At 31.7% G+C, this 20860-nt stretch overlaps 1 protein-coding gene across 1 annotated transcript in view; it reads left to right on the top strand.

Annotated features, from left to right (window-relative positions):
- The window catches only part of LOC126741253 (paired mesoderm homeobox protein 2B-like), a 125727-nt gene that overhangs the window by 25128 nt on the left and 79739 nt on the right, over positions 1–20860 (top strand). The gene's annotated exons all lie outside the window — the stretch shown is intronic.

Here is a 20860-nt window from a genome sequence, read left to right on the forward strand (position 1 = left end):
AAGTCGTTTTCGACGTCCGTTTTTGAGGCCAAAAATGGGCATCAAAAATGCCATATCTCGGCTATCGTACAAGCTACGACCTTGCGGATAGTCTCGTTGGATTCAGAATGACGAAACTAAGAGAAAACCGTTGGAATTTTCCCGATAGCTCCCATAGAAGCCGAGATATCGACCTTCAAAGTTTGGAATTTTTCATTTTTCGGGTATACCTCCCCGTATCGAATTTTTTTACCAAAAATTGATTTTTTTCGAAATCAAACTAAGCATACCAGCGTCTTATTTGGGTCACTATGAATTGTTTGTAAAAATAAGGTTTACAATATGGCTCAAACGGCTTTGCTATGCAGTTATTTTTATGGCTCGCGTTGGACTTTGATCTACTATTCCTGATCCAGCACTACCTTTTAGTGCCGAAACATGTTTAATGATTTCCTTCGAGTTTACTGGTGTTAAAAATATCGTGATGAGTATAGGAGGTCCGTAATAACAATGCCTTTCTCTTTTATTTTTTCCTTCATTTTATTTATAAATACGCAAATTGACAAAACAGAAATTTCCGGCCCGCGTTGCAGTACTTATAAATTAAAACGTGTGATTAGCGCCGCGTCTGATAATCGACACTCTCGCGAATTATTACGGTCATAAAACAGTCAAAAACGCCATTCCACCTGCACACACACTGCCTACGTACGAACAAACAAATGAGTCCGTATTTCCGGCGATATCCGGTCCAATTAGCCCGGAAGTAAATATTAATAAAGAGTGGTAGGGGGGGGTCAGAAAGAAAATCAAAAACATTCATCAGAATTAGCGTGGCCCGACTCGCATATGGGGTGCCGACCACGCGGCCATTTGTGGCACAAATTCTGACGAGAATTTCCTCTTTATGACCTGCAAAACCCGGTTTTAATCTCTTTTCATTTCCCGCAGAAGTTTTCACGTGTACGTACGTACGTGCGGGTATTTTATACGGGTATAAGCGGAGCCCGGGCATCTGGACGGTGCATTATTAAAAATGCCTTTTATATGTTTTTACTGCTTGTAAATCATACGGTTTTTTTTATTGCTATATATGCATTAGGTATAAAATTTTTATAATTTTAATAGATTTTGGCGCCCAACAAATTGTGAGTTTTTAAGGAATAATTTAAATATAATTATAAATAATTCTACAGTATTAAAAACTTGGAGGTTGTTATCGATATTCAACTAAGATTTCGAAAACATTTAAGAATACTTATACAAAAATCATTTTTTTCTTTGAAAATTGTATACACTACTGCATGATTCACCAAAGACAGTACAAGCGAATTGCAAGGCAAATATTTGATGTTGGATGGTAACTGATTTTTGTATTTAAATAAGTTTTTTAAACGACCGTAAGCAATTTTAATTTTGTTCTTAATGTGGAAGGAAAAGCTGAGATATGAATCGAATATGACCCCTAGATTACGTTTTTCCGCAACGGTTGGTATATCTGTTCCATTATTATTAATTTTAAAATTTTCCATGTATTCTAGAAGCTGCACATGATTTTGAAGCATTTTAGGCAAATTGGTGCAGCTTAGAGTTTTCGATGCACTGATTCATATCCCTGTCTCAGTTCTTTAATATCTTCGCTATCATTCTAAAATTTTATTTTTCTATTGCTGTATTTATCCTGTTTGGAAAATTTTCCCAATTTTTTCCCCTGTAAAATTTAATCCGGCCCCACGGTCGAAGGTCTTCAAAACCGTATACGCGTGATTGCCGACGACACCGCCATCCATTATCCAGACGTTCCGTCCGCCGATGAATAATTGGAGATTCGGAAAAGGAAAAGTGACGGAAGCGAGGCACAAGATGGAAGAAGCGCACCACTTTTATGGATATTGATACCGTCACTAAATTAAATTTAAGCCCGACGACCGTAAGTGGAACATAAGCGCACCTGAGCCGACCTCCTGAATATTTGATCGTTTTTCCGTGAAGTTCTCGGGAGGAGACCCGCGACGCTCCACGTTTTGATGCCTCTGGTATAGTCGCGTTAATTACGGCTTAAAGGTTTTAGCTAGTCGGTTTCGAAAAGCAGATAGATCGAGTTGAAATTTGGTAAAAAGTTTCATCTATTCTAATGCATTAGAAACTAAAGGCGATTTACTTCCACTTTTCTTCTTCTCAACTGCATATCATGCTCCTGTAAAAGAATTACCTGTAAGGATAAATAAAAAATTAATGACTTTAATAAATGGAAAATTTTAGTTTTTTATTACCTCGGTACTATTCTAAAACTGTGTTGTTCTATTTATCCAATTAAGCATGAAAACATTCGATTTTTCCACCTAATTCTTATATCATCGTTTAATTTTCTAAATAGGGTTCGGATCGCTTGCAAATACTGTTTTTCTCCTGTAATGTGTCTAGCTATACCCGAAAAATTAATTGGTTCTAAAAAAAATTGGGGGACAGACATTTTGTAATATATATGTAGAGCAGTCTTAATTAATTTGATTTTATTAAAGACTAAAAATGAAACCTGTAATTGCTGTAAATTAATTAAACATTACCCCTGGTATTCAAAACAGGAAAAAAAGCGATTAATAAATAGCATCTTTAAAACAAATCCAACCCACGATTACGGCGTACATTGAAAAACAAACTGAAATGATATGACAAATGATGCTCCATCAGTCAATGTCAACAACGTCATTTCAGTCAAACAAGATGGCCGACATACGATTCCGATATAAGCTTCATACATTCAGATGCCACTGTGCTGTTTTTTAGGAGCTACGTGAGCAATCGGTTTCAATTTATTGAAATTGATAACAATTTTTCATCATTTTTTCCGCTGGATAGAGGAGTCCCACAAGGCTCCATTCTTGGTCCTTTATTGTTTATTTTATATACTAGAGATATTGGACAAGCAATTCAAACATACACCAATATGCTGACGACACTCAATTGTATACCAGTTTCGACAAAGAAGAACTACCTGCATCTATAGAAAAACTTAATAACGATTTAAATTCCATGTATTCTCACTCAGCTAATAACAATGGACTAAATTCAATAACTATAGTAAATCGACAATTATGTTCTTTGGGCCTAACAAGGACTGGGTTAAGGATAATGTTATAATAACTTGAAATAATATACCATTGACAGCCTAAAGTTTGAAAGTCAAGATGTGAAGGCGGTCCAAAAATCTTTCTGTGCATTGAAAAATTTGTATAAGAGTAGGGAAATTAGTAACACAAACCTGAAAATAAAGTTAACGGAATCGTTTGTTTTATCACACTGCAATTATGGTGACACAGTTTATTGGCCTTTTCTTAATAGAAATTCAAAATACCGGCTTCAAAAAATACAAAATGCTTGTGCATGTTCGGGTGAGAGTAAGAGAGCATATCACTCCAAAATATTGAGAACTTGATTGGTTGAAAATATGCGATCGTTAGAGGCTCCACCTGAGTTGCCTAGCAAAATAGTTACCTGATAAAAATTCAGAGATTGGAGGGACACCATGGTCACATAATTTGAGATCATTGACCTTGTGTCCCTCCAATCTCTGAATTTTTATTATTAAAGGTCTCTTTGAGAAAAATGGACTACTTTTTTGAATTTGAGGTTACTCGATAGTTCCTGTCCAGATTATCTGTTTAATAAACTTAATTTTATTTGTTTCCTAGAAGAAACTTCTTCTAGAAAATATATTTATTTTCACAATATATCAGTTATTACAATAGAATGATATTATTTAATTATTTCAAAAATTAAACTATAGCTATATCTAATACAAGTCTTAGTACTCAACACCTAGATGTAAAAACATCTGTATGTGCGTAGTAAAGTTATCTAATAATTTGTTACATTTATTTGTAATATTATTCTACACCGTGAAAACCAAAACAAAAACAATTCTACTATAACAATTTGCATATACAATCAAAAGATTAGTAATGTTAACATCATAGATCTCCTAAATCTACCCAAATAGACATAAAATCACAAAAACTAGTTAAAAATCCTTACAAATTGATGGTGATTTTCAAAGATTACATTCTTTGTTAGTAATTTAAATCTTTTCATTCTAGAACATATTTTTACCTCTCTTGGTAATAAGTTATCAAGTTTTGGGCCAAAGTAGTTTATATACCTCAGATTAAGATTATTTAAACTTGTCGGAATTTTTATGTGCTCGTGATATCTAACTCTTGTTTCATAGGAATGATCTATCAAAATCTTTAGAATATCTTTATTAAAAAGCAAATGAGAAGGATATAAACGGTTTTTCTTAAGAATTATTTTTAAAATGTACTTCTGTATTATATTTAACTTATATAAGCTGTTATTATAAAGTCCTCCCCACACCAGTATTCCGTATTTTAAAATTGACTCTACAAATGCTTTATAAATGATAGTGAGTGTTTTTTTATTCAAAAATTCTCTTAGCAAGTAAAATTTATGAACAAGTTTTATGTGTTTTCCATTTTAAATTTTTATCGATTATAATACCGAGATATTTTGTAGATGAGGTCTCCTTAATGCAATCATCATTAAATAAAATCGAGGTATACTCAGGTCTATTTACACTAGTCAAAGAAAAAGCTATGTAATTAGTTTTTGTTACATTCAAAGTTAGTTTAGAAGTTTCTAGCCAGTTTTTTATTTCTACCAATATGTTCATGGATTTGTCCCTTATGCTTTCCCAAGAATCTCCCGAAACAACAATTGCCGTGTCATCAGCATAAGATACTGTTAACCCATCAATCTGTAATTTTAAAAGGGAGTTTAAATATGTTATAAATAATATCGGGCCTAAGACCGTTCCTTGAGGAATGCCAATTTTTATTTTTCGTTTTTCACTCAACACATTATTTAGCCTTACCATCTGATACCGCTCCGACAGATAACTAGAGAAGAGCTGAAGGGCTCTTCCCCTTATTCCATATCTTTCAAGTACATTGAGAAGATCCCTATGAGGGACGGTATCAAATTCCTTGGCAAGATCCAAAAATACCGCTAAACACCTTTTATTTGAGTTTAAATTATTTACAACCTATGCATCGCATCTTCTGTACTACATGCCTCAACAAATCCAAATTGGTTTGTGGATAAAGCATTGTTTAGTTTAAAAAAGTTTATTATTCTATGTTTTATGCATTTTTCACAAATTTTTGAAAAGTTACTAATGAGGCTGACAGGTCGATAATTATTTATTAAGGTTTTGGTACCTTTTTTGTGAATGGGAGTTACAATTGTAATTTTAAATTGTGAAGGTATTTCACCTGTTTCTAAAATTAAATTTAGTATATGTAAAAGTGGGGTTTATTATTTCTAAATGGGTCTTTTTTCTAAGATCGGCCCTTATACCATCATGTCCAGGGGAGCTATTCGTTTTTAGTTCTGAGATGTATTTTATTAGTTCATTTTTTGTTATTGGGATTAGGTAAACGGAGTTTGTTATTGGAGGCTCCAATTGTTGAACATATTGTGGTGGTGGAATTGCTTTTTCCATATCAACCCCTATATTAATGTAGTACTCATTACAATAATTAGATGCCTCAAGTGGACTACTGAAATTTGCATTATTTTTATTCTTTATATTTAGAAAAGTGTCTTTGTTATTACAAAGTGGCATCTTTGATTATTTCGTAAAGTTTTTTCATGTTATTTTTGTTAATTTCTATTTGATTTTTGTAATATTGATTTTTTTGTTTATGTATAAGTTTGTTTAAATTATTTCTGTAGTCTTTATATGTTTTTTCTAGAATGGAACAATAATTTTTTGATAATTTTTTCTTCATTTTATCCCTTGTTCTGATTGAGGTAATAATACCATTAGTAATCCATGCTTTAATTTTTTTGTATTTTGGATTTTTTAGAATGTAAGTTTTTGTTGCATCTGCTAAAAACTGTTGGTATTTTTCTAAAAAAATGTTTGTAGCAATTTCAGAGTTATTTTCATTTAATACAATTGACCAATCAAAATTCTGTAGAAGCTGTTTAAATTTAGAGATATCAATTTTACTATGATCTGTGATGTCCTCTTCTATAATATAAGATTCAAAACATAATATATTGGACTTTAATTTTTGATTTATAAACAAATGATCAAGGCAACTTTTTGAAATATTTCTTGTTACTGAATTAATGTATGACTGAAAACCAAGAGCATTCATCATAGCATGATAACTTGCTACTTGGTAATCATCTTTTTCTAATAAATTTATATTAATGTCTCCCACAAAAATCTCTATGTTCGAAAATTTTATTGTTTCCAGAAAACAGTGTAAATCACTTATAAAATTAGACTTAGGAATAGGGGGTGGTTTATATGTTGCTGTTAGGCCAATAGAATAACCATTTATTTCAAAATTTATTCGGCTTACTGTTGCCATAGAATTCGGCAATAGAGTAAAAGAAAACTCCACATTGAAATGTTCTTTGACAAGTATAACCACACCATCATTTTTATTGTAGTTTGCTTCATTATAAAAAACATTATACCCCGGAATGTTACAATGGTCTACTGTTGCGATTTGATAGGTTTCAGTTAGTACAATGACATCTATATTTTGCAATTTATAAGTTTCTAAAAAAGTAATTAGGTTTTTAATATTCTTATATAGGCTTCTAATATTAAAATGAATTAAACTTATTAAACATTTTTTATTTTTAAGACATTCTAACCTCTTTTCGTCCACCATTTCCCCTTGAATGTCACTTTCCATACTTAGTTCCTCTAAAATAGCATCTTGGTTGTTAAGTACCATTTATTTATGAATAGTCAATTTTACTTCTCAAAATTCCTATTTGATATTTCTATATATATATAATAAAAGAAATACTCTTCATAACAGAGATAAGGAGCATTTTAATAATTTATTTGTTGTTCCTAGGCATCCAACAGAACTTTTCCAAGGTTGGTTTTCCTATTTGTTACCTAAGTTAGCCAACACTGATATTTTTCGCAAACCGTATGACCTACCATTTTTGATATTTAAGAAAAAATATAAGCAACATTTGCTTAGCCAAGTTTAAATTGTTAGTTGATAAAACCAATATACTTATATGCCATAGATGTTAACATTTTTTAGTGATTTTATAAAATGTCATTCCTACGCTTGTGTTACCTTCTTTATAGCTTTATGTTTACAAAAGTATCATTGCCTAGTTAGTACCATAAGTTATCAATATGTAAATTTATTTTGTATGTATGCTCGGTTAATAATAGCTATGCTGAACTTCGCTGAGTTAAAAATTAAAGCCTATTATTATTATTATGTGCCTTAAACGGACCGCACGCTTATGTCTTTATTTAAATATTTTTTGTAGAGGAATTAGAAGCCTGGTAGGGTTAATGTTTTTTTTTAGTGTGTACCCAAGATATTACATTTTAAAAAATCAACATTTGTTTTTTGATACTTTGTCGCTCCATCTTGTTTTGTGGGTTTTTAGGCCAAATCGGTCAGTAATTGGCTACTCTACCTTAATTACCATCAAAGTACCAACTAAGCATCAGGACTACGTCTTCTTAGGATTATATATTCTCTGATAATAAAGCATGTTTTACTAGATTCTTCAATATCATCTTTGACATCTTCTTCATATTCTTTATCTCTTTTCATACTAATGGAACATCAATGAAGTCCTCTCTCTAGAATTAATTTAGTCCAATAAAGCTTTAAAGAAAAGATTCTGTTATAAGAAGGGTCTTCAGTACACTCCTGCAGATCTCATTAGAGATGCATTTTTTATGATGATGTATACTGTTACAGTGTAAATAGAACTGCTTGAATATGCCTAATAAATGTTTCCTTATGATGTTCTTAAAAAAAAAACTTCATGAGCATCACAAGTTCTTCAATTCGGTTTCTTGAATTCGTGATCCTTAAATTGGCGAGAATCTTACCATCATTTTCACTAACTGATCCCCGTCTTGATAGGGATTAATGATGTACAATGCCATCCCTAATCTCCACTCGTGTATGACTACGTCTCCTAAGGATCATATATATTCTCTGATAATAAAGCATGTTTTAGTTGAATTGAGTTAATTTGATTGTTCATTATCATTAACATCTTCTTTATATTCTTCATCCCTTTTCATGCTAATGAAACGTCAATAAAGTCCTCTCTCTAGGACTACTTTAGGCCAATAAAGCTTTAAAGGAAAGATTCTCTTAAAAGAAGGGTTTTCAGTACACTCCTTATAGATACATTTTATATGATTGATGTTTACTTTTACAATGCAAATAGAACTGCCTGAACATGCCCAATAAATGTTACTTCATGATGTTAAATCGGCGAGAATCTCACCACCATTTTCACTAACCGATCCCCGTCTTGATAGGGATTAATGATGTACAATGTCATCCCTAATCTCCGCTCTTGTACGCCTTGTCGAATCGAATTTCATCACCTCCCGCGATTATCCTGTTTGACTGTGAACATCGACGAAAAACACTAAAGTTCGGTCACGTGGCGATCAGATCCGACATTCGATAGGGTTGTTTTCGATGCGAACCCGTGAAATTTCTTTTTGATGTCCTTATTAGGGGCAACTGCCCTGTATCTGACTTGTTTATCTTGTCGGGGATGCTCTCACGGTATTTCGTTTCGGTCAGGGGGGTTTCAGTTCTTTTGAGCGTTAAGTGTGAACACTTGAGCGCTTTTTCCAGTCAATTGATTTGTCGAATTGACGTTTTGATTGTGGAAGTTTGACTTTTTTTCATCTATTTTTGGTTATGAAACCCTATTTGGGAGCCAACAATTGTTGATCATGACTATGAAATGATGCCGTCATCTATCTACGAGGTAATTTTTAGATTCTTCCAGGTATTTTGGGAAGTTGTGCATTTTTTCCAGGAATAGTATTTAAGCTGTTACCAGGCATTTTAGAAATATCTGAATTTTTCCAGGCATTTACAGCTCTCTTTAAATTCATAACGATTCGACCTTTCCTATTTTCTTAGACTATCATCAACTTTATTTATTCTTAAATGGATTTTAAACAGGCATTTCCAGACATTTTTAAATTTCTTTATTCCAAGACATTTTAGATTTCGATTTATTTTCCAAATTTTTTTAAAGTCGTTTTTTGAATGCATGGAAGACATCAAGAATAACCTGAGATGCCTAAAAAAGAAAATTAACATTTTTCTCAGACTTAAGTGTTCCTGATTTTTGCAGGCATTTTAGGGAGATCTGAATTTCATGATTTTTTCTCTTTCCTTTTTAATATCTTTCCATCTTAGACATTTTTAGAAGTCCTGAATTTTATTCAGGTAACTTAGAACTTTTTCAAATATTTCCAGGCATTTCATGAATTATTCCAGGCATTTAAAGTCGTTTTTTATTTGTTCCAGGCAGTAATAGATTTTTAAATTCCAGTCATTCAAGCATTTTTAGAATTTCTAAATTTCTTGCAGGCATTTAGAGCGGACCCCTAAAAATCATGACTTTTCCTCTTTCCGTTTTCACTATTTTTCCATTTCAGGTATTTTAAGAAGTCCTGAATTTTATTCAGGTAATTTAGAACTTTTTCAAATATTTCCAGGCATTTCATGAATTTTTCCAGGCATTTAAAGTCGTTTTTTGTTTGCTCCAGGTTTCAGAAATTCTGAATATTTTTCAGGCATTTATTAGAGACGGCTTGTCTCTAAATTCGTAACAATTCGACGTTTCTTCTTTTCTAAGACCATCATCAATTTCATTACTTATTCTTCATTACTGAATTTTGAACAAGTATTTCCAGAAGTTCTGAATTTCTTTCAAGTATTTTAGAAACTTTTCAAAAATTTCCAGGCATTTCATGAATTTTTCAAGGCATTTGAAGTCTTTTTTTATTTGTTCCAGGCAGTAATAAATTTTCCAATTCCAGTCATTCAAGCATTTTCAGAAATACTGAATTTCTTTCAGGCATTTAAAGCCAACTCTAAATTTTTGACTTTTCCTCCTTCCTTTTTTACTATCTTTCTATTTCAGGCATTTTTAGCAGTCCTAAATTTCATGCAGGTATTTAAGAACTTTTTCAAAAATTTCCAGGCATTTCAAGAATTTTTCCAGGCATTTGAAGTCGTTTCTTGTTTGTTCCAGGGAGTAATACTTTTTTTAATTTCAGTCATTCAGGAATTTTATGAAATTCTGAATTTCTTTCAAGCATTAAAAGTCGACCCTAAATTCATGACTTTTCCTCCTTCCCTTTTCACTATCGTTACATTTCAGGCATTTTTATAAGTCCTGAATTTTATTCAGGTATTTTAGAAATTTTTCAAGACCTTTTCCAGGTATTTAAAGTCCTTTTTTGTTTGTTCCAGGTTTCAGAAATTCTGAATATTTTTCAGGCATTTATTAGAGACGGCTTGTCTCTAAATTCGCAACAATTCGACGTTTCTTCGTTTCTTAGATCGTCATCAACTTCATTACTTATTCTTCATTACTGAATTTTGAACAAGTATTTCTAGAAGTTCTGAATTTCTTTCAAGTATTTTAGAAACTTTTCAAAAATTTCCAGGCATTTCATGAATTTTTCAAGGCATTTGAAGTCGTTTTTATTTGTTCCAGGCAGTTATAGATTTTTTAATTTTAGCCATTCAGGAATTTTAAGAAATTCTGAATTTCTTTAAAGCATTTAAAGCCGACAGGCATTTCAGGCATTTTTAGAAGTCCTGAATTTCATTCAGGTATTTTAGAAATTTTTCGAAAATTTCCAGGCATTTCAAGACCTTTTTCAGGCATTTAAAGTCGTTTTTTGTTTGCTCCAGGTTCAGAAATTCTGAATTTCTTTCAAGCATTTAAGGCCGACCCTAAATTCATGGCTTTTCCTCCTTCCTTTTTCACTATCTTTCTATTTCAGGCATTTTTATAAGTCCCGAATTTCATTTAGAAATGTTAGAAATTTTTCAAAAATTTCCAGGCATTTCAAGACTTTTTCAAGGCATTTAAAGTCGTTTTTTGTTTGTTCCAGGTTTCAGAAATTCTGAATATTTTTCAGGCATTTATTAGAGACGGTTTGTCTCTAAATTCGCAACAATTCGACGTTTTTTCTTTTCTTAGACCGTTATCAACTTCATTACTTATTCTTCATTACTGAATTTCCAGAAGTTCTGAATTTCTTTCAAGTATTTTAGAAATTTTTCAAAAATTTCCAGGCATTTCATGAATTTTTCAAGGCATTTGAAGTCTTTTTTTATTTGTTCCAGGCAGTAATAAATTTTCCAATTCCAGTCATTCAAGCATTTTCAGAAATACTGAATTTCTTTCAGGCATTTAAAGCCAACTCTAAATTTTTGACTTTTCCTCCTTCCTTTTTTACTATCTTTCTATTTCAGGCATTTTTAGCAGTCCTAAATTTCATGCAGGTATTTAAGAACTTTTTCAAAAAATTCCAGGCATTTCAAGAATTTTTCCAGGCATTTGAAGTCGTTTCTTGTTTGTTCCAGGGAGTAATACTTTTTTTAATTTCAGTCAAAGTATTTTAGAAATTTTTCAAAAATTTCCAGGCATTTCATGAATTTTTCAAGGCATTTGAAGTCGTTTTTTATTTGTTCCAGGCAGTTATAGATTTTTTAATTTTAGCCATTCAGGAATTTTAAGAAATTCTGAATTTCTTTAAAGCATTTAAAGCCGACAGGCATTTCAGGCATTTTTAGAAGTCCTGAATTTCATTCAGGTATCTTAGAAATTTTTTAAAAATTTCCAGGCATTTCAAGACCTTTTCCAGGCATTTAAAGTCGTTTTTTGTTTGCTCCAGGTTCAGAAATTCTGAATTTCTTTCAGGTATTTAAAGTCAACCATAAATTCATGGCTTTTCCTCCTTCCCTTTTCACTATCGTTACATTTCAGGCATTTTTATAAGTCCTGAATTTCATTCAGGTATTTTAGAAATTTTTCGAAAATTTCCAGGCATTTCAAGATCTTTTCCAGGCATTTAAAGTCCTTTTTTGTTTGCTCCAGGTTTCAAAAATTCTGAATATTTTTCAGGCATTTATTAGAGACGGCTTGTCTCTAAATTCGCAACAATTCGACGTTTCTTCGTTTCTTAGACCGTCATCAACTTCATTACTTATTCTTCATTACTGAATTTTGAATAAGTATTTCCAGAAGTTCTGAATTTCTTTCAAGTATTTTAGAAACTTTTCAAAAATTTCCAGGCATTTCATGAATTTTTCAAGGCATTTGAAGTCGTTTTTTATTTGTTCCAGGCAGTTATAGATTTTTTAATTTTAGCCATTCAGGAATTTTATGAAATTCTGAATTTCTTTAAAGCATTTAAAGCCGACCCCTAAATTCATGACTTTTCCTCCTTCCTTTTTCACTATCTTTCCATTTCAGGAATTTTTAGAAGTCCTGAATTTCATTTAGGTATCTTAGAAAATTTTCAAAAATTTCCAGGCATTTCAAGACCTTTTCCAGGCATTTAAAGTCGTTTTTTGTTTGCTCCAGGTTCAGAAATTCTCAATTTCTTTTAGGTATTTAAACGACTCAAACTTCTTGACTTTTCCTTTTTCCCTTTTCACTATCTTTCCATTTCAGGCATTTTTAGAAGTCTTGAATTTTATGCAGGTATTTTAGAACTTTTTCAAAAATTTCCAGGCATTTCAAGAATTTTTCCAGGCATATAAAATCGCTTCTTGTTTGCTCCAAGCAGTAATTAATTTTCCAAATTTAGCCATTCAGGTATTTTTAGAAATTCTGAATTTCTTTCAGTCATTAAAAGCCGTCTCTAAATTCGCAACAATTCGACGTTTCCTTTTTTCTTAGACCGTCATCAACTTCATTACTTATTCTTAACTGAATTTTGAATAAGTATCTTTAAAAGTCCAGAATTTCTTTCAAGTGTTTAAGAAATTTTTCCACTCATTTCAAGAATTTTTCAAGGCATTTAAAGTCGTTTCTTGTTTCTCCTAGGCAGTAACATATTTTTATAATTTCCTGGACAAAATAATTATTTAATGTCTGGAAGAAATTCAAGAATAATTTAAAGGCCAAAGTACATTATTATCCAGGCATTTTAAATTTTTTTTAAGCATTATTCTAATCAATTAAGGAAAAAATAAGACAATAGCTTGAAATATTAAAAAAAAAAGAGATCTGTGTTTTCCAGGCATTTTGGTAAATTTTACATTTTTTTCCAGACATAGCATTTCTGATTTTTTTAAGGCAATGCCTAAATTTCTTCCAGGTTTTTAAAGTCACTTCTAAATTCACAACAATTCGACGTTTCCTCTTTTCTCAGACCGTCATCAACTTCATTCATTCTTAACTGAATCTTGAATAAATTGTTCAGACATTATCAGTAGTCGTGAATTCCATCCAAGCATTTTAGATTCTTTTCCAGGCACTTTAATAATTTTTTATAGACATTCGAAGTTTTTTCCAGTCTCCTTAACATATCTTGCAATTTCCTGGACAAAATTATTAACAGCTTGACATGCCTGGAAAAAGACTGAAAGCATCTTTAATAACCTGGAAGAAACAGCATTTCCGTGTCTTCTATCTTTTTTCTTTTCATATTTCTTGGGTCGTTTTTGTTTTCTTCCAGAGATTTTAGAGAATTTCCAGGCATATTATACATAATATTTCTAATTCTTACAAAACAATAAGGACAACTTTAAATGCCTAGAAATACCTGAAATTATCATAGAATATCTGGAAGTAAGAAAAATTACATTTCAAGGCGATTCCAGGCAGGACTTGCGTTAAAACTGGATAAAAACTGAAAATTACCGGAAACCCCTTAAAGAAGTTTAAATAATTTCAAATTCCTGGAATAAAGTTGAAAGTAATCCCTAAGCCTTGGAACCTAGAAGGGAGGCCTCTAAACACCAGGACGGTGCTTAAATTGACTTCAAATGTTCAAGTTAAAATTTCAAAAACCTGGAATATGATATAGAATATCCGAAAGAAACTTAAAATGCCTGGAATAAACTAGAAAATTCTTCTAAAAACCTGAAATAGGGCATCAAATGCCAGGAAGAAAATTAAAAAATGACTCTACAAGCCTGGAATATGTTTGGAAAGAAACCTTGAATTAACTTTTTCCATTTTTCAATATGAAAAGTTATTCGAGAGCCAATTTGATTGCTCTGAAATGCTGTTCAGAATCACTATTAAATATTCCTTATAGTAGTTGGTAGTGAATTCGACTATGTAGGAAAAATGACATTTCAATGTGAGTCTAAGCATGAATCATCCATAATCATCATAAAACTGCACTTTTTATGTTCAAATCCTGACTTCAAAAATTCCCATTTTAGTCCTAAAAATGTACACACGACCACGAAATGCGTAAATCATAGCATCAAGTGTCAAACGCAACTGAGGATTAAAGTGGCGTCCAGTCAGTCAACCGGAAAGGTAACTGACGTCCCGAAATAGGAAAACCGGACATCCGGCCGTCCATCGGGGGACCCCGTGGTAATTCGATTAGGTTCGATCGAAAGCAAGACACGTCCGAATGTGGCTGTCAAATATTACCTTTAATCCCTAACGGGTATAACAATTTTTTTTTTAAACTCTCTTCACACAAACCTGTTTTATTTGTTGATAATCGTTAGGAATAGTCGAGAGCATAATATCATTTCCCACGCATCCTCTAGTCCCGAGGGAGGAGGGCCGTTAAATGATGCATAATAGATCCCCACATCGAAGGGTGGAGTCCGAATGTGTCCTCCGGGAGGCTCCGGGAGCCCCGTCAATCGACGTAATTGCTTAATTGTTAAGTAAGATCAAAATACGAACGACATGGGTTTTTTATGGAACTCCCGGGAATCCTGGGTAAAAACGTTCGAAATGAGAGCGTGTGAAAATGTATTTTTTGGTTTTAACAAATGAGTCTCTTGCGATTGGAGTTTCTCATCGAAAAGTATCAGAATTAATGTACGAGTATTAGACTTTTTTATCATACGAGGTCAAATTTTATTGGCTATTTTTTGTCGAGAAGCATTAAGTAAACATTAACATATCGCGTACATAAAATTAAACCGTTGTCTGTGCACCAATTTATTAGCTTATTTAAGTCGTCTTGCACTTGAGATATATCATGAACTGATGAGGTAACGTTGTTTTTACTGGATTTTTGATTCGAAATATTATACACGTCTGCACAACGTTGTTTTAAGTGTAAATTACTACTGCTACCATCTATAGTAAAAAAAAACACGTTGAATAAATAGCAGAGTTTTCAAACGGTTGCGATACAGATGCAGTACGTCGAAGTTTGTTCGAAAATAAACGTCGTTGCAAAACCAACTAAATTTTGCACTAGTGACAATAAGAGTAATCTCAACTTGGGTGACTGCAAGTTGTTACTTGGGTACTAAATTGGTCACTGTAGACTTACTATGAGTAAAACTATGTTGCTCACCAAGTAACCGCTCCTTACTGTAAAAATATATCTGGTATAATAAATCAAACTGTCCATAAGCTTAGGAATGTATACACGCACTCCTGTAATTACCGATTATATTATGTTTATTATCCCATACTCTTATAATCAATTATAAGAGTATGGGAATGAAGTGACGTTTTTCGGGTGTAATTTGACAAACTAATGGAGAAAAGCACTATTTGTAGGCGATGCAATTTTTATTTAGAAAATGAAACGATGATATAGAAAAAGATGGAAAAGTCGAATTATCATTTATATATCCCCATCTCAATTTAAAAATTAGAAGAGGATGGGATATAAATGATGTTTTTCGGGTATAAGTAGACCCATTATGAGAGAAAACACTGTTTTCAGCCGATCGAAACACTATTTAAAAAATGATCAAAACAAAGGTCACACTTTATTAAATAAAAAAAAAATTCCAAGTAACTCAAATTAAATAAAATGATCCAGTCATCCGGTTGAAGTGCTGGCAATTTCAAAAGTTTTAATTTCAATTTATTAGGCAGAACATGCTAAATATTTGCCATAGACCCCAAGAAATTCCCGCGATATGCCCTTAAAGTATCTTCTAATGACCCTTTTAGACCTGGGTGGAACATTCTGTTTTTTTTTTAGGATAGCATATCCAGGCAAATGTTATGGTTAAATGTTTTTGAAAGAAAAATGTATTACTTGCTTTAATCAATCTCTTGGTAAAAGTGATTTTTTTTATTACTGCTAATCCAGTTTACAGACTTCGTAATTTACACATGATGGATGAAATTTGAGTGAGAATATTGGATTAAGCGATCACTCAATATTTACTGAATGTAACTTTTTTTAAATTTTTTTGTAATTTTCCAATAATGGACCTAATTGGAGTGAAAAAGTCAATTTTTGCAAAAAGAATCTTGGATATAAGTTAGTTAATCTTTTGCTAAATTTTTTTATTTATTTAGTTTTTGGACTTTTTTGTAATTCACCAAATATAGGCCTAATTGGGTAAAAAAATTGAGTTTTCATAAAAATAGTGAAAATTTTAAATTAAACAATCACTTTGAAAAATCATTTTTGGGAAGAGATTAAAAGAAATCAATTTTTGGAGCAAAATTAAAGGAAATTATTCTCTATTGGATTAATCAATCACTCAATCTCTTGATAAAAGTGATTTTTTTATCACTTTTAATCCTGTTTATCGATTTTTTTGTAATTCACCAATTATGGGCGCAATTGGAGTGAAAACACTAATTCTCCAAAAAAATTAACTTTTTATGAAAACAATATAAGTTCTGAATTAATCAATGACTTTGAAAGAAATCCATGAGGAGAGATTGAAAAAACTAATTTTTTTCCTTATGATTAAAAAATAAAGTATTAAATGAATCAGTCACTGAATGATCTGACAAAAGTGATTTTTTAATACTTTTGATCCAGTTTTTGAGCTCTTCTTAAAAATCATTCAAACCAATCATTTTAACCTAAATTGAATAAAAGAAAAACATTTATTCTAAGAAGATTGAAAAATAAAAATACTACAAAATCCTTGATTAATCAATCACTCAATCCCTTTTTAAAAGTGATTAAAGGTTTAAAAAACTATTAAAATTTTATACAAATACCAATATTCTTGAATCAATCTTTGGGTGAAACTATTTTTTTTATCAATTTTAATCTAATTTTTTTACTTTTTTTTCTCCTCCAATAATGGACCTCATTAGAGTGAAAAATTAATTTTTTTCACAAAAATTGACATTTTATAAAAAGAATAGGAATCCTGGATTAATCAATCACTCAATCTCCTGATAAAACTGATTTTTTATTATTTCTACCCCAGTTCCTTGACTTTTTGGTAAATTACTAATTCTCAACCCAATTTGAGTGAAAAAATTATTTTTTACAAAAAAACTGGAATTTTATAAACTACACACTAAAAATCACGCATTTATCCTTATTTGAATAAGAAAACCCAATTTTTTTCAAAGGAGATTGAAAGAAAATTAAGAATCATTAAAATACTAAGAATCCGGGATTAATCAACCACTCAATTCTCCCTTAAAAGTGATTGGATTTAAAGCATATTATTATAAAACATTAAATTTTTTCGAGAGAGATTGATCAAAGTGGTTCACTCTTGCATTAGAAGATGTGGAATCAATAGATCATTAGAGTTGAACAGAAAGGACATAAGAATTGACGAGAAATATCTAAACCAACTACACTTTGCGGTGAATTACAGGAAAAGTTGGAAGAGCTCAAAATTGCATTAGAAAAATGGGGTTAACCATGACCCTATGTAAAACAAAAAGTATGACTCGGGAATCAGGTCATAGATTACGTCTACCTGGGACATATTGTTATGAGCTCCTATAGAGGGGCTGTCCAGCTGAAGAGTTTTCGCATAAAATTCAGACCCGTTGGACAAAAATACTTATAACTTTGGTTGTATTCGGGGTAGAGAAATAACGTTTACTTTTTTATAATCTAGAAATATGCGGCTACCACTTGATTATTTACAAAGGTTCATTTGATTTTTTTGGTTAGGCTGGGACGCCTTCAAAGTCAATTTTTTTTTTCCAATTTTTTCAGATTAGAGAACGGGTCGGATAGAGTTCACGTCTGTATAGTTTTTGGTTATTTCGGTATAAGAGAAGTATTTTTTTTTAACGTCGAAAGTTTCAAACATGTGTGACATTCTAGCCCCTCTGACGGTTAAACGGTATCTTTGCGAAAATAATGACTCACAGAAGATATATGCGTCTCATTGAGAGCTACAAATTTTATTAAGGGATTTAAAAAGAAAAAATTTAAAAAAAACTCTAAATAATTGATTTTTTTTAGTTTTTTCTGTGTAAAATTTTTATATTTTTAACTTCATTTGAACTAACTAAACCCGCATTCTTTCCTATATCATATATACAGGGTGAGTACTGTTGAGTCGAAAATACGCTTTTTTACACGTTTTTTTCTACTTTTAGTAACTTCTTAGTGGTACAACCTAGAACGAAATGAATTATAGACGGTTTGTAGCCTGTGATAAGGAGAATATTTTCTAAAATTAACTGTACTTCTATGTAAAGCCGTTCTTGAGTTATGAATTTATGAATATTTTTTCACTTTGGGAATTATTTGTGCATACCCTTTATGTCATAGATGAACCAAGAGCAATCGAGCAAATGCGCTATTCATTTTACTATAACATGTTAAAATTTCTTTTTTTCACCATTTTTACAAGTATCCTAAAAGTAATTTTTTGCCAAAAAGGTACCAAGGGCGAAAAATCGATAAAAATCACCCTGAATACTGATGAGTCTCAAGGCAACCCATGGCAACGAAAACGCCGAAAAAAGACCCTTTTTATAATCGAAATTTCACTAATAAAACCTATAGGAACCGGCCAGAATGGATGTTAGTCTATTCCTAAACCTTTCTACTATTTTTCCACGTACACATTATAAGGTAAAAACCTTTTTTTATACCCTAAAACACCGTCCGAAAATAGTCGATTTTGACGTCTATGCCCAACTTTAATGGCGGCTCTTACGGTGGTTTTGACAGCATGGCGTCAAAGTGAATGAATCGGCTTGGACTTGCTTCCTAATTTCGTCGATAAAATGCTTAAAATAGCTCAAAACTTTTAGGAATTGTTATCGAACTCTTCAAGAGACCGTGGACAATCCGAATATATGCATATCTTTTATCAAATCGTGTTCTTTTAGCCGTGATAATTGGGCAAAGTTTTGACGTTTTAAGAATTTACTGTGTGTTGTTATAATATTGATGCGACACAGTGGCCACACAAGGCATTTTGCTAGACAAAAATTATATTATAGTGGGTTCTAATGATGAAAACAAACCTAATCGGGATTTAATGTATTATTATTTTATCTGGGATTATTTTTTTTCAAACTTTTTTGTTATTTGCCCGATTTAAATGATATTTAATATTTGGGGTATAATTATTAATTTTTTATAAAGCGCACTAATTTTAAGGTTCTTTAACTTATTACATACTACTACAAAGACATTTTTGCCAGGTTGGTTGTGGTCCTAGAAAAATAGAAAATCTACTAAAAAAGTTCTGACTGGAATCAAATATTTATTATTAAACTAATTCATGTGACAGTCATAAAAATAATTCCCGAAAACTGTACTTTGCAAGGCTAAATATTTAAAACGGGGCAATTAAAAATTCAAAAAATTCCTCGCCGAAACAAAACGGCGGGTCCAATTAAATTGAATAAAACATCCCGAAATTCCGGTACCGGAAAACACACACATAAAAATGCGAACAAATTCGCCTCCTCCCTCCCCCCCCCCCCTCTTTTCACCTGGCGAATAAAAGAAAAATTAATCCGGCCTAACAAAATGTCACGGAAAACTAAGCGCGCTCGATATTGGGGGAAAATATATGAATAATTGCTAGAAAAATGATCAACATGAAATATGTCATTTATGAAATTGCGGCTTGGCTCAATTATTTAGGCCATTTGAATTACAAAGTCGGACGTCAACGTTGTGCACGTTTTACCGGCGGTAATTCGTTACGAACTTAATATGCGCCGCTTAATTTAATTTGTTTTTAAGTGTTTACCGGTTTGTTGGGGGACTATATGGGCTTTTAGGTTTTTGTTCGTAATCGGTTAATTATAATAAAAAAGTGCTCTCTTTGGTTTGTAGCATTATGGAATCTGGAATAGTTCTTCACTGTTAAATATTCATTTCTTAAAGAGAAAGTTCCAAAATATTGTTTTGGGTATAACAATAATTTTTGTGTTTCTAATATGGTCCTTAGGATTTAGTCCAAATATGGATATATGGATTTGATGGTAAGCATAGTTGTTTCCATTCTAGAAGTCATAACAGGGAGTATACAGGTATTCAATAATTTTCTTTTTAAGTTAATTGAGTTATTTTTATCCTTTAGTATATGTGACAGTTTCCCTGTAACTGCTTATGTTCATCGGACCCTAGTAATTTCGGTGGTTTGATTTTTCTTTACCAATTTTATAATATGTCCCAGGTGGACGTATACTTCGAGTGGTTAATGACCTATTGATGATTTTTAAAATTTTTCTGTCGGTATTCGATCACCTTAATTGAATTATTATATAGGGGATACCCAGATTTATGGGATCCTAAAAATAGGTTAATGATTAACACATTCGAGCAGAACTAATAAGGGTATGAGAGCACTTTGAAAATTCGGAAAAAAAGTCACCTTCTGAATTTTCTCGATATCGATTTGTGATATATGATAGATGTTTTTGATCGATAGTACACGTAGAAGTCGAGATATCGATCTCTAAAGTTTGGGATTTTTCACTTTTTAATACAGTTTTTTAAAACAAAAATAGATTTTGAATTGATTGAATATTTGACGACAAAATGGCATCACATATTCCAATACATTAAGTAAATAAATATTTTTCAAAAACAAAATGGCGACTTATATTTTAAGATTCTAACCTCATTCCTCTTTTGAAATTGATTTAATGTATT

This window comes from Anthonomus grandis, chromosome 10 (assembly GCF_022605725.1).
Source record: "Anthonomus grandis grandis chromosome 10, icAntGran1.3, whole genome shotgun sequence".
In the NCBI taxonomy this organism is placed as follows: domain Eukaryota; kingdom Metazoa; phylum Arthropoda; class Insecta; order Coleoptera; family Curculionidae; genus Anthonomus; species Anthonomus grandis.